General features: G+C 37.6%; 1 long non-coding RNA gene across 1 annotated transcript in view; it reads left to right on the plus strand.

The window, feature by feature from the left end:
- Nucleotides 1–13,306, plus strand: part of LOC140636763 (uncharacterized) — a 108,508-nt gene extending 95,202 nt beyond the window's left edge. Inside the window, exon 5 of the long non-coding RNA XR_012033983.1 lies at nt 12,429–13,306. This is a non-coding gene — a long non-coding RNA (uncharacterized lncRNA). The remainder of the gene's footprint in view (nt 1–12,428) is intronic.
- The last annotated feature ends 456 nt before the right edge of the window (nt 13,307–13,762 follow it).

Consider the following 13,762-nt stretch of genomic DNA (forward strand, 5'->3'; position numbering starts at 1 on the left):
TTATTCAATCCCCAAAGGGTTTTTACATTTTTATATGAACAATCCATTTGGGTGCTCTAGGCTTCCTTTTTCCATATCAGGTGTCTCCAGGAAGGAAGGGCACATTTCATTGCCTCAAAATCTTAATATGGAGAGGATGTGATCAGTAAATATTTAATAGATAATTGTTCCATATACTGAATATATTAGAGCAAGGAGCATAGAATTCCTCCACATTCAAAGAGCTGACAGTCTTAGTGAGGTGCATAAGCAAGTAAACAAATTGTTATAATGGTCTGTTAAATGCTACGATGAGAGAATGATAGGAAGGCTAGAAAGTAAACACATGGAATATCATGTAAGGCTTTACAGAAGAAGCCCAATGCATGTTGACACCTGAAGGATAGATTGGAGAAATAGAAACTAGCCAGCCAAAAGTATAAACCAGAGAGGAGAGTGATACACATGAACTGAAAGAATTTAGTATAACCAGAACCCAAAACAGTGAGGTATTAGAAGCAGAGCAACCATTTACATTACCAACTAAACCACAACACTTTGGAAATGGAATGGAGTTGCTATTAATAAACAGTGGAACAACAGTGGTTTAAACTGAGATGTAAAAATAAATAAATAAATAAATAAAAATAAAAAAATAAACTGAGATGTATAAGCACTCTAATTATGATGCACATTAACGAGCTTGGACTTCATTTTAAAGACATAGGAGGTCCTTGGGAGAATTACAAAAAAGAACATGGCATGATCACATTTGTATTTTAGAAAGATAACTGTGGCATCTAAACAGGTTGAGGGTGCCATACTGGAAGAAGACAAAGCAATTGACAACTATTCAATAGTTCAGCAAAAGATGATAATTAATTAAACTAGAATACTGCCTTAAAAAAATGGAGAGTCATAGAGAATTCCAGGGATTCAAAGAGGCTACTTGAAGTCTACCTAGGAGCTACAGAAGCTGCTAACTGGGCCAGGGAGAAGGCTAGCAAGAACATGTGTTTGACTTGTTTTGCCTTCAAAATCTGGCAATTCATTCATTGTCATAACTTTAATTAAGGAACTTTGACCAGCTTATGTTTTTTTGAAGGTTTTATTTATTGGACAGAGAGAGAGAGAGAACAAGCAGGAGCAGCAGCAAAGGGAGAGGGAGAAACAGGCTCCCCGCTGAGCAGGGAGCCCGATGTGGGGCTCAATCCCAGGACCCTAGGATCGTGACCTGACCTGAAGACAGGTGCTTAACCAACTGAGTCAATCAGGCAACCCCTCAGCTTATGTTTTAAATAAGTGAGAATCAAACATGTTACACACTGAAAACAGAAATAACTGTGTTACTAACTTCTGAACTCTCCTCCAAAAGTTTAATGGATACCAAAATAAAATAATATTCTTTATATAAAGTGGGAAGACTAGATGTCCCAATGTTCTAATATCAGTTTTTCATTTCATTTAAATTCACCCCGGTAAATTTTGGTTAAAAATAAGTAACTCATCCTGGGCTAAGAAAAAGTTTCTATGGTACAATAAAGTAAGCATGATTCAAAATTAGTATATTGAACTTCATCAAAATCAAGACTTCTCTTCAAAAGACATTGTTAAGCAAATGACAGGAAAAGTCAGATTTGGGCAAATGTTTCTATATCACATATCTGATTAAAGACTTAAGTTCTAAATTTTTTAAAACTCTCAAAGCTCAATAAAACAAACAATCCAATAAAAGACAAAAAATCTGAACAGAAACTTCACTAAAGATGACATTTGGAAAAAAAGATGACATTTGGATGACAAATAAGGACATAAAAAGATATCTGACATCAGTAGTAGTAGGGAAATGAAAATTAACAACATAAAATTGCTACACATTTATTAGAAAAAAAAGACTGTGTTGGCAAGGATGTAGAGAAACTAGAACTTTCATACACTGCTGATGAGAGCAGTGTACTGCTCATCAGTGTACCAGTAAACTGGTACAATCACTTCAGAAACAGTTTGGCAGTTTCTTAAAAGTTAAATCTTTCATATACTATATCCACTCTACTCCTCGATACTTATCCAAGAGAAGTGAAAACATATCTCCATAAAAGGATGTATACACAAATGTTCATGACAGCTTTATCTGAAATAATTAAAAACTGGAAAGGGATCCCTGGGTGGCGCAGCGGTTTAGCACCTGCCTTTGGCCCAGGGCGCGATCCTGGAGACCCAGGATCGAATCCCACGTCGGACTCCCAGTGCATGGAGCCTGCTTCTCCCTCTGTCTGTGTCTCTGCCTCTCTCTCTCTCTCTCTCTCTATCATAAATAAAAAATAAATTAATTAATTTTTTAAAAACTGGAAAAAAACACAAATGGCCATTGATAGATGAATGTATAAATAAATTGTGGAATATCCATACAATGGAAAACAATTCAACAAAAAAGGAATGCAACAACATGGAAGAATGTCCAAGAAACCAGATTTAAAAAAAAAAAAAAAAGACCATATACAGTATGATTCCATTCATACAAAGTTCTAGAAAATACAAAATAACGTATAGTGACAGAAGGCAGATCAGTAGTTGCCTGGGGATGTGCAGGAGAGGTAAGAGAGAGGACTACTTTGAGGGAGCGATGATGATATATTCATTATCTTGGCTGTGGTGATAGTCTTACAGGAATAGACACATGTCAAACCTTATTTAATTGTACACTTTAAATGTGCAGTTGTTGTATGTAAATTCTATCTCAGTAAAGCCATTAAAATAAAAAGAAGAAAAAAATCAATCACCCATAGTGCTGAGACTTTCTGATAAGCTGAAAAGTCAGGAAGTCTTTTGTGAGGTCATCACCAACCTTGGAAATGATTATCTAAATGTTTTTTAGATATTCTGCTCCCAAAATATGAGCAGAAAGTGCAAGAATAAGCCAGGCCAAAATGGGTTGTTAAGTAAGACGATCATACCTCCCAGCTTGCCAAGGGCTGTTCCAATTTACACCTATTATCTGGTATAATTCTTCATTAAATGCCCTTGCATTCTCTAAAATGTCCTGATTTGCAAACAACCAATTACAAATATTTCCCTGCTTTCCAAAATTCACATTATACTACTTTGCTCTTACAAAAGACCTACATTAGTACCTGTTTTCAGTAACCCAAATAAATCCTAAGACGTTTGCTTTTGCAAAAGGCATTTGTGTTGGAGTGAGCTCAAAGAGAGCTAATGCACACCACAAGCATTTAGAATGGCACGGCCAAGCGCCTTCCCTGGGAACTACACTCAGCATCTCAGTATCAAAGGGCCACATCTTCGTCTGTGACCATCTGTGTGGTTTACCTCAATGTGTTTTACACAGCTGTTAGCAAGATCTATCCTATGGTATCAGAAAAGCCTAAGGTTTGGGGGTCTGTGAATGTTTAAAATTTTTTTTCACATAAATTAATGGTAATTGTTTCTTCATTTAACATCTTTTGACTTACAAAGATTTCATGGGAACACTCCACTTTCAGGTAACCAGGAACCTGTATCTTCCCAGGTATTTAAGGCAGAAAGCCAATCTGAAAATCACCAAAGTGGCTATTTTAAAAAGAACTCCAAATTAGGCTTCAGAGCATCCAGGAAGATGTTAGCCAAAATAGAATTTGGTTTCCAAAATACAAACAAAATAACAAAAGCAAAACATAATTGGACTTTAAGTGAAAAATCAGAATATGAACAAAAGGGTCAACAGCCATTTCAAAGATCCATAGCACATTCATTTGTTTAGCACCCACAAAGTATCAGGACTGTGCTGAATGCTGGGAATACACATCTTGAATAAGTAGAATGAGCAAATAGGATGGTTATAAAGCAATCTTTAAAAAACATACACAGACAGGGCCAGCTAGTTCTTAATAGTACGATTATTTCTAACAGTGTCAAAAAGTCTTGAGGACAAGAGTTGGACTCTGCTGCAAGAATTTTGAGCACATTGCCTTCCATCTCTTTCAAGGAACTATTTTGTTTTGGCAATATTAAGCACTAAATAAATATTTACTAAAGAACAAATGAGTTAATTAATTTTCACTCAATGTATTTTCTTGGGCGAAATTAACAGCTTTTGCCAAAGGCAAGCATCAGCTTGCTGTCTGGACAAAGCCTCCCTATGTACAAATACAGTAATAGTTGTAATCACACATTCGTTTTATTTCCCTGGATATTACATTATAGAGTTTGTGGGAAAATTAAAATAAATTATACATGGAAAAAATAGATGTTAAAGGCACAAAATATAATCAAGTAGTGTTGGTTAATCTGTCAGAGAGGTGGGGATGATACCAAAACAATGATACTGGGCTTTCATCTCTTCATATCCACCAATCCTTCACAGCTGAGAATGGTAAGACACAGATAACCACCCCTGGGTAAGGAATGCCTTCAACCTCAAACATTCAGCCCTCATTTACTGCTCAACACTTTGCCAGGAAGAAACCTTGGATCACTGAGGTGTGTAATGCATATGTTGTTCATTTCTGTCCTTATGACATTCAAAATTTATCTGAAGAGGTAAGTCTAGTATTATGTCAAATTCTCTTAACTCTAAAATTTCAAAAGTCTTATTTACCTAGCTATTATTAGAAATCTCCTTTTTAACTAACTAAACCAGGTATGGTAGTAATGATGATGACAACAAATAAAACTTTGTGATCAGCCCATATACAATAATATCTGTGCAGTAGCTTTTTTAGATACAACATATATAAATTCTAAGGGATAACTCTAAATGCCACAAATTAATTGGTGAATTCATTTACTTTAAGTCCCATCCATACTGATGAGGAATTCCATGCCTCTAAAGAAGCTATGGGAGCACAGCTGAATTGGTCTCATCCATTCTGCTTAACTTAGAGGTACAAGCAGAGGTTTTCAATTCTTCTCTGACTCCTATCAGCATTCCTAGAAGACCGACCACATATGAAAAATACAGAAAAAAAAAAGAATGAAAAAGAAAAAAATACACATAAGTAGGGTGTAAGTAGCCTGGTCAGGCCAATCAAGGGGTACAGCACTAGCATGCTTTTCTCATGACTTTGGTAGGTGAGTGCACATGTGGAATTGAGAGTTTTCCAATGGAGTTTATGATCATCTCAAACATTTCACAGCAAATGCCAGGTGGAAGTGTTAATAAACATGAGACAGTGTCCCCCAAGTTCTCTTAAAGAGCCTTCAGACATTGTAGACAAAACTGTATTTCATGCCACTGTTTTAAAAACTAATGATTCTTAAAACTTTAAACTGCATATTTCAGTTAAGTAAGAATTTGTGTAATTTCTCCATCCCTCTAATAATGCATTTCTTCTCACCATAATTTATTTTAATCCCCATGGTAGGTAAGGACACCATTTATGGCTTAAGAAAATTGGGGGGAATAAAAGGTCAGTCTAGAGTTAGTTGTGGTAGTAGAAAAATATCTGGCCGGTATATATCATGGAATGTTTTGCAATCACTTTTAAAATCTCTGGAAAGCTAACACTGAAGAACTTTATAGAAGTTAAGGAGTTATTGGCAAGCCCTGTTGACTGAGACAGATCAGTGGAAATACACCAACCCCCCAAAATAATCATTATTCTCTTTCCCCTTCTTTCCCTAGCAATCACCTGCCATCTAGTGGATGTAATGCAATCTAGTCATAAATTGCTTTCTTTAAAAACAAGCAGCAGTACTCATTGAATAATGTAATAATGTTCTTAGAATAACAGCAAGGGCAGGAACTTATACCACTACACCCCCCAAAAATAAACTCTATCTGGTAAAGACATAAAAGAGTCATGGTAGAGTCCTTTCTTACCAAGACTTTCAAAAAAAAAAAAAAAGCATAATTTTCATGCTTCACTAATTAAAAAACAATTCTCATTAAATCCAAGCAAAATCAAATTAAAATTGTTTAAAAAAAAAAAAGAAGAAGAATTGCTATTGGGGCACCTGGATGGCTTAGCTGATTAAGCATCAGAGCAGGTCTTGATCTCAGGATCCTGGGATCAAGCCCTCCACCCCAGCTCAGGAGGCCAGATAAGGAGCTCCTCCCTTAGTGGGGAATCTGCTTTCAGGTTCTTTCTCCCTCTGCCCCTCCCTCCCACACGCACAAGTGCTTGCACACACACACTCTCTCTCTCTCAAATAAATCTTTCAAAAAAGAATTGCCATTTTCACACTTTCATGTTATTTTTGTGCTTATTCAATAAATGAATTTCACTTCAGTGTACTATAATTTTAACATTTGTGCCAAAAATCATAAAATCAGTAATTATTTATTGAGCACCTCTAGTGATGTATGCTATGAGAAATACAAAAAAGTAAGAAATGTAAACCCAGATTTACAACCTAGTTGAGAAGACAACAATAACCCAATGGAGTAATCAACTACCATGCTAATTTATGTGGTCCAAGGGAAGGAGAGAGCAGTGAGAACTGGAGTACTAGGGTGAGTGTGATAGTGACACTTTAGGTGCATTTTAATATATAAACTGGAAACAAATGATCATATACTTGGGCCTAGAGACAGTGAAGATACTTTTTTATGAGAATGGGGAATTAATATCTTAATATAAAGGAAAGGAAAATGGATCTAGACTCATGAGTGGCAGTATCATGTGAACCTGGGCCATACTGTGCACTGTTCAAGTATCACCTATGCAACATTTGCAACATTGTGAAGATATTTATGAAAGAGTTAAGTTATATTGCTACCACCATCTGAGTCATTAGACCCTTCCTTATTCACCCTCAGTTGAGCAACTACTGCCTGACTGCAAACAGAATCAAATTCCTGTAATTCGACTCTAAAGAATACTGCAAGCCTTCCTATTCACCAAAGAGAAGCTCCTGATTGCCAGACTCTTAAAACATCTGGGAAGGGAAATTAGAGTTCATAAAGCTAGTGTATTAGTGAACTCCCTACTCACCTCTCTGGGTGAGGTATTCCCTCTGCCGAAGGGTGGGGCCAGGCTGCCCTTTGGAGATGCCCGATGCTTCCTGGAGGGCAGAGCCCCATCACCCTAATCAATGGCCACCAACCATTCTTCTTTCATGCTCCTCAACCCCACCAATGGCTTACTTTTAACTCCTGTCATCTTACTTTAACATGAATTTTAATGTGCTTTATATTTTAAAGGAATTCTTGATTCTAGAGTTAAATTTTTCTGTTCTTATCTACCTATTCTTTGACTTTGGGGCCCTTTTTATTTATAGGACCTATATAATACTAATTAAAATTACCATTTGCGGGGATCCCTGGGTGGCACAGCGGTTTAGCACCTGCCTTTGGCCCAGGGCGCAATCCTGGAGACCCGGGATCAAATCCCACGTCGGGCTCCCGGTACATGGAGCCTGCTTCTCCCTCTGCCTATGTCTCTGCCTCTCTCTCTCTCTCTCTCTCTCTCTCTGTGACTATCATAAATAAAATAAATAAAATAAATAAAATAAAATAAAATTACCATTTGCTGTCTACTGTACACCTCTCATGTTCTTTTATTTAATATTAACAAAAGTCCTATAAGATTATGATTGTCTCACTTTTGTAGATAAGAAAACTGATGTTCAGAGAGGTTATGCAAATTGCACATTACACAGAAAGAAACAAAATAGAGATATGATTTTAGATCTTTTTAACTTTAAACCTTGTCTCTGTGGGTATGTGTGTGTTTTGTTTATTTTACTGGACTCTACTGCTTTCTACTAAAGAATATATTTTAAAAGACTATTTAAGGGACGCCTGGGTGGCTCAGTGGTTGAGCATCTGCCTTTGGCTCAGGTCATGATCCCAGGGTCCTGGGATCAAGTCCCACATCAGGCTCCCTACAGGGAGCCTGCTTCTCCCTCTGCCTATGTCTCTGCCTCTCTCTCCGTGTCTCTCATGAATAAATGAATAAAATCTTTAAAGAAAAAGAGACTATTTGATCTTCTTTTGATTTAGATACATTTCCTTACAATTAAATTTGATTCAATCAGTTGAATTAGATTTGGAAAAAGACCTTTCAAGTCAGGGACCACAACAACCAGCCAAGAATAGGATTTTCCCCTACAAAGCATTATTGCTCAAACACATTTATAATAAATATCACATTTGTCTATTGCATACCCCCCAATGAAGCTATCCTGCTAATATCTAAGATTACCCATGAAGTAATAAAAACATTCACCATTTCCCATCTAAAGCCTCTTGTAGTTATAGTTTCCTACTCTCCAGTGTCTCTACTTCCTAGATGGAAACATTCTGCCATTTCTACTCAAGAGAATCATTTCTTCAGTGGCTAAGCTCTCACTTGACTCCAGTGTAGGGACAAGGTTAACAGAAACAAGGTTACTGTCACCAGCTGAAGACTTTCACAAAAAACAAAATAATCTAAACTCACACCTGATGAGCAGCTAGGTTTTCTCAGAAGCCCTGTTAGCAGTCATATTTCTGGCAAGCACTTGCTCCTAAAGCTCTTTAGAAAAGAACGGTGGAGAAAGAGCCCATGAGTTCACAGGCCTCAGGGAATTACTGGATATCCCACCAAAGCAACATGAGCCAGCAATGGGTTCTTAAGAAGAAAGTCCTGGTTCCCTATGAGCTAAAACCATGCAAATTACACTAAAAAGAACTTCTATTATGTTCCAAACAACTTCTATCAAGATTAAAGTAGCTCAAGACTTTTCTAGAAAATGAACCCAAAGTGAAAACAGATTCTACCACTGGGTTCTCCTAATTAAGCAAGACATTTATAAAAAGGTATTGGAGAGTTAGAGAACTTTTTTTAAAACTTGGAATAATGTCAAATATTCACTTAACTCAATAAAGTTGAAAGGGACACTAGGTCACTTGTGGGGGTTAATTACCTTGGTGATGCTGGTCTGGAGGGAGATAGGACAAAGATCATGGAAAGCAAAAGCCATAATTGAAGTACAGAGGGAAAGGTGCTGTCATGTGGTAAATACTGGATATCCTCAGTATTAAGTAGGTATAAAAAGCCAACCTGGGGGCATCATTCAGAAAAAATGCATTTGCTCAAGGAGTGGGTCATTACAGCATTTGGCAGCTGTTGCATGACCCTGGGAGAAATAATGTCTCCTATTGGTTTTGCAACTGATTTATCTGGGTCCATAAGAGGGGTGTTTTTTCCTTTTTCACTCTGAGTTGATTTTCACTCTTTCTCTCCTAGATAAATCTTTCCTCTTCCTAAGTGGCCCCCGAGAACTGAGTGTGGGGTTGACCAGAACTCTCTGATACCTCTGCAACTTATCTGTAAGTCTAAAACTATTCCATTTTTTTAAAGTGGCCTCTACGTAACCACTGACAAATGTTTATTCAATCTTCCTACAAGCACCACTTCAGAAGAAAGAAATTCCATTCCATGTTTTAACACCTAAAATTCTTAATTCTTCTTAATTTTCAGCCCAAATATGCTTTATACAAAGCTATCCTTCCAAGGTCCCAGAGAGGTTTCTGCAAAGCTATGTGGAATAAGTTTACTTCCTTTTCCAACGGTTCTTTTTATTATAATTTTATCCTTAGATTTTTCTCCAAAGTAAATCTCTGCCTCAACCCACTACTTGCCCATCTCTGGTTTCATATCCAGTTGACAGTGGACCCTCTTTAAACTAGGCCCCCCTACTAGACAGAGCACTCTGGTGTGGTTTGATCTTGTTGGTTTCAGACATTCTTCTGTGGTAGTAAAGCCATACACGCACATGGCCCTTTTCAGCAATAGCCTGTGCTGTTTGTTGGCTCATACTGCGCTTGTGGAAATGAAATCCCCTACATCTTCCCCGTATGACCTGGGGTAGAGTCAGCTTTCCTCTCCACATTCTAACCAAGCTATACTCACAGAGTTTATTTTTTAAGCCAAGCATAGAACTTTACTGGTAGAGTTCATCTTGTAAGTTTCTCCTACCTATCAACACTGCAACAGAATTGAAGAATACTAGGAATAAGAAATTCTGGGTGTAGGAATCCCTGGGTGGCTCAGCGGTTTAGCACCTGCCTTCGGCCCTGGGTGTGATCCCAGAGTCCCAGGATCGAGTCCCACATCGGGCTCCCTGCAGGGAGCCTGCTTCTCCCTCTGCCTGTGTCTCTGCCTCTCTGTCTCTCTCTCTGTCTCTCTCTCTCTCCCTCTCCGTGTCTCTCATGAATAAATAAATAAAATCTTTAAAAAAAAATTCTGGGTGCAAATTCTACTTCTCTAACAGTTGTTCTTTCTGTCCAATGGTCTTGCACCAAAGATATCTCAAAAATTCTTTCTTGGTCCTCAGCTCTGGACCTCATCCCACCAAACCTCATATATATTCCAAAACTACCTCAATTCTACCCCCCTTCCCAGGTCTCATTTCTTTGCCATTATACAATCTCTAAGATCTCTTCATTTCCCCTCATGACACTATCATACTGAGAATCAGTCTATTGAACTATATTTCATCTTCATTTCACTGATGAAGAAACTGATTTGGGGGGAGGCGGTCAATGAACGTGCCCAACATTGTACAGTTCCAGGATTCTAGCAAGCATGGTCAGGGGCTAAAGCCTGTGCTCTTTACCCCACTCAAAACAGTGTTCTTACATCACTGATCTCTCCTCTGCTTCTCTGCCACACAAGACTATCAAGGACCTTCTTAGCCTGGGAAAAACCATCTGCCCCCAACAACCTCCACTTGCTGCTCCATTCTATACCCCCCTCTACTATACACCTGCTCAAGGGCCATCTGTACCCCTGTTTGCATCTCACTGTTCATTTGTTTCTTTGTCCACTGAAAATCAGGTTGTTTTCCCACACACCACTGAAACTGGTCTCTCAGCCAGTAGATCCTGGGGCCTTATCTCAGTCATTATCACCATTGACTCTGAGCCCACTTCCTTCTCCCCCAGAGTTTCCATAAGGCTTTTGTTTGAACTATTCTCTTTTCCAGAAAGCTTCAACTATCATCTCTACACAAATAGCTACCGAATCTGCATTACTAAGCTCTTACCTTCAGACTATATGACAGGATCATTAACTATGATACTCATTTTGGATGGACTCTCCCTGTATTTTCCTTTTCTGTTAATCCAAACAGGTAGCTTGGCCCTTAGAGATCCTCCTTGGCCCTTAAAGAATTTCGCTGTGTGGAAATGTGAAGGCTCTACTAGAGAGAAATTCTGTCCAATGGCTGTGAGCAGGCTTGTGGTAGCTTTTGTCCAAAGCACTATTAATTCAAAAGCTATAAAGCAGGTAAAAGTCCACAATGATATTTAGCAAGAGGTCAGAGTGTTAACACGCATTTTGCCAATCTCTCATAAAAGTACAAAAATATTCTCTTTTCAGTTAGAAGAGGAACGAGTGATAAAGCTTAAGAGGAGCTCTGGTTACCTAGATGTGTAAATAAACATGGTTTGTTTTAGGGCCGAGAACATTTTTTAAAATCCTTGTCCATTTGCATGTCATGGAAACAGTCAAAACAATCCATATGACAACCCTTTAGTGCAAACAAGAATGTGCTATACACATTGCTGAAACAAAACAGAAACACACCAGGAAAAAAGTGAGAGGCAAACTCAACTGACGACTCACCACATATAAAAAAGAGAGAGAAAAGTCCCCTTCATTCAACGATGTACTTAGGAACACTAACTAAATGTCTTTCAATGTTTGTGAAACAGATGGGAACTTTATTTGGTGTGAAAATTTAGAGATTATATGAATAGAAGAACAAAGCTTAGAAACCCCAAATCCCCACCACAACCATCTATTCTACCCCTCCAAGTTGACAGTCAATAAAAAACTAAATTTAGATAGATGTTTTTAAGAGACTGCAACAATTTAATTTTATGGTACAATAAAAGCTAAAGATTAAAATATTTCTATAATTCATCTATAAATTCTCACATAAATCTTAGACTATTATTTGAAGATCTTTTCATTTATATTTTCCAGAATATTCATACCAGTGTGAAGTCAGGTCAGTTTAAGATCTATGCCACATGTTGTAATGGAATATAATTTTTTCTTTTTTAAGTTATATCATGGATGGATTATTTAAGGGCAGTTTTATTTTTCATTTTTCTTGAATTCATTATTTTCATTAAGAAAACATGCTTATGGTAACAGTACCATATTAGGAAAGAATTTCCAACATCACCCTGCTGGTGTGGAAATCTTACTACCTGAGGTGGGCCTTCTTTTTTCAGTTATGGGAGTACATAGACTTCAGGTTGTCAAATTGAGAGGAGTGTGTTATGTTTATGAAAATATTTTTAAACTAACCAAGTAACATCACACCTAGTAAAAATTACAAAATATGGTTCTGACTGTCCTGGGGAGAGAAATATGTTAATGGTGGTAAATTTAGGTTAATGAAGTAAGAAATAATTTGCAATGTGTTCAAGCTGAGAAACTAGGAAAGAGGGCAGGTGGGAACATTCAGAAAGTACACGCTGTCCCTAATATCCATCTATCTCCTTCTTTCAGGGTCTGCTTTTTAGCTGTACACATGACCACCTAGAATAAACACGACATTAGAAGAAGCCAGGGGTGGCTATATGACCTTTATGTCTGACCCAATGAGAATGAAGTAGAAGTTCCTGTAACAGCTTTCAAGAATCCTCCTTAAAAAATAATTGGTATTTGTACTGTCTTGCTGTTGGAATGCAGATATAATGGTCTGATCTCCATTTCAAACTATGAAGACAAGAAGCACAACCTCCTCTGAATGACAAAACAAAAGGCCAGAAGTGCGTCAATGTTGAGAACTTTGTGGAGCAGAACTGTCATACTAGTCATGGATCGCTATATTCATTCCCTAGAGCTGCTCTAACAGACTACCACAAACTGGGTGGCTTAAAACAACAGAAATTTATTCTCTCACATTTCTGGAGGCCAGAAGTTGGAAATCAACATGCTGGCAAAGCATGCTCATCCCAGAGCCTCTAGCTAGCTTTCATAGCTTTTGGTATTTGCTCATATTGAGGAAATGTAATTAAACACAAAATTTTCTCTCAACCCAGGAAACCTCTCCATAAAGGTAGAAGAGAAAGAATTTTATTATTGAATAAGCATTAAACCAGAATGTGATGCACATTACAGGCAATCCACCAACAGATGGCAAAAACAAAAAGAAACCTTACCCTTTTACATAGCCAAGCAGATACAACTCATTCCATGAATGTTCTTGAGATAAACAATGACTAGTCCTCAAATAAGACTTGACAACTCCATTTGTCACACACAGTTCATCCTAGATCCACTTCGTAATTGAGGTGGCCATCTGTGTTTGCAAATTGGCTTTATCCAAAGGAAAAATAAACTTCTCATAACATTTTTATGGCAGGAGGTGTTTTGGGAGGGAGGTGTCTACCTACTCAAGGAAACTGGGAAAAAGAGATGCTATCTTAATGATTGTCTTTCAAAGAGATGGCACTGGAGTTCTTGAGAAAGACATTGCTGTGGGGCATAAAGCTGGCAAATACATTTCAAAGAGATAACTTATAATTAAAAGTTTTCTAAAGTAAATACTGTAGGAAAAGGGAGGAGCAGGGGAGTCTCTTTTCTTATTTTCAAATGAGACCTCTTATTTTTAGTTCATATCTACCCTTACATTGGAAATCTTTGGCATTTGTTGGTTTGTAAGATGCATCTCTCCAATCTCTGTCTCCATCCTCGTTTGGCATGTCCTTATGTATCTTTGCATCAAATTTTTCCTCTTCTTGCAAGAACATCAGCCATTGGATCAGGGCAAACTCTAATCCAATATGACCTCATCCTAACTTGGTTATATCCACAAAGTATTTCTAAGTAAAGTTACA

This window comes from Canis lupus, chromosome 7, assembly GCF_048164855.1.
Source record: "Canis lupus baileyi chromosome 7, mCanLup2.hap1, whole genome shotgun sequence".
Taxonomy (NCBI): domain Eukaryota; kingdom Metazoa; phylum Chordata; class Mammalia; order Carnivora; family Canidae; genus Canis; species Canis lupus.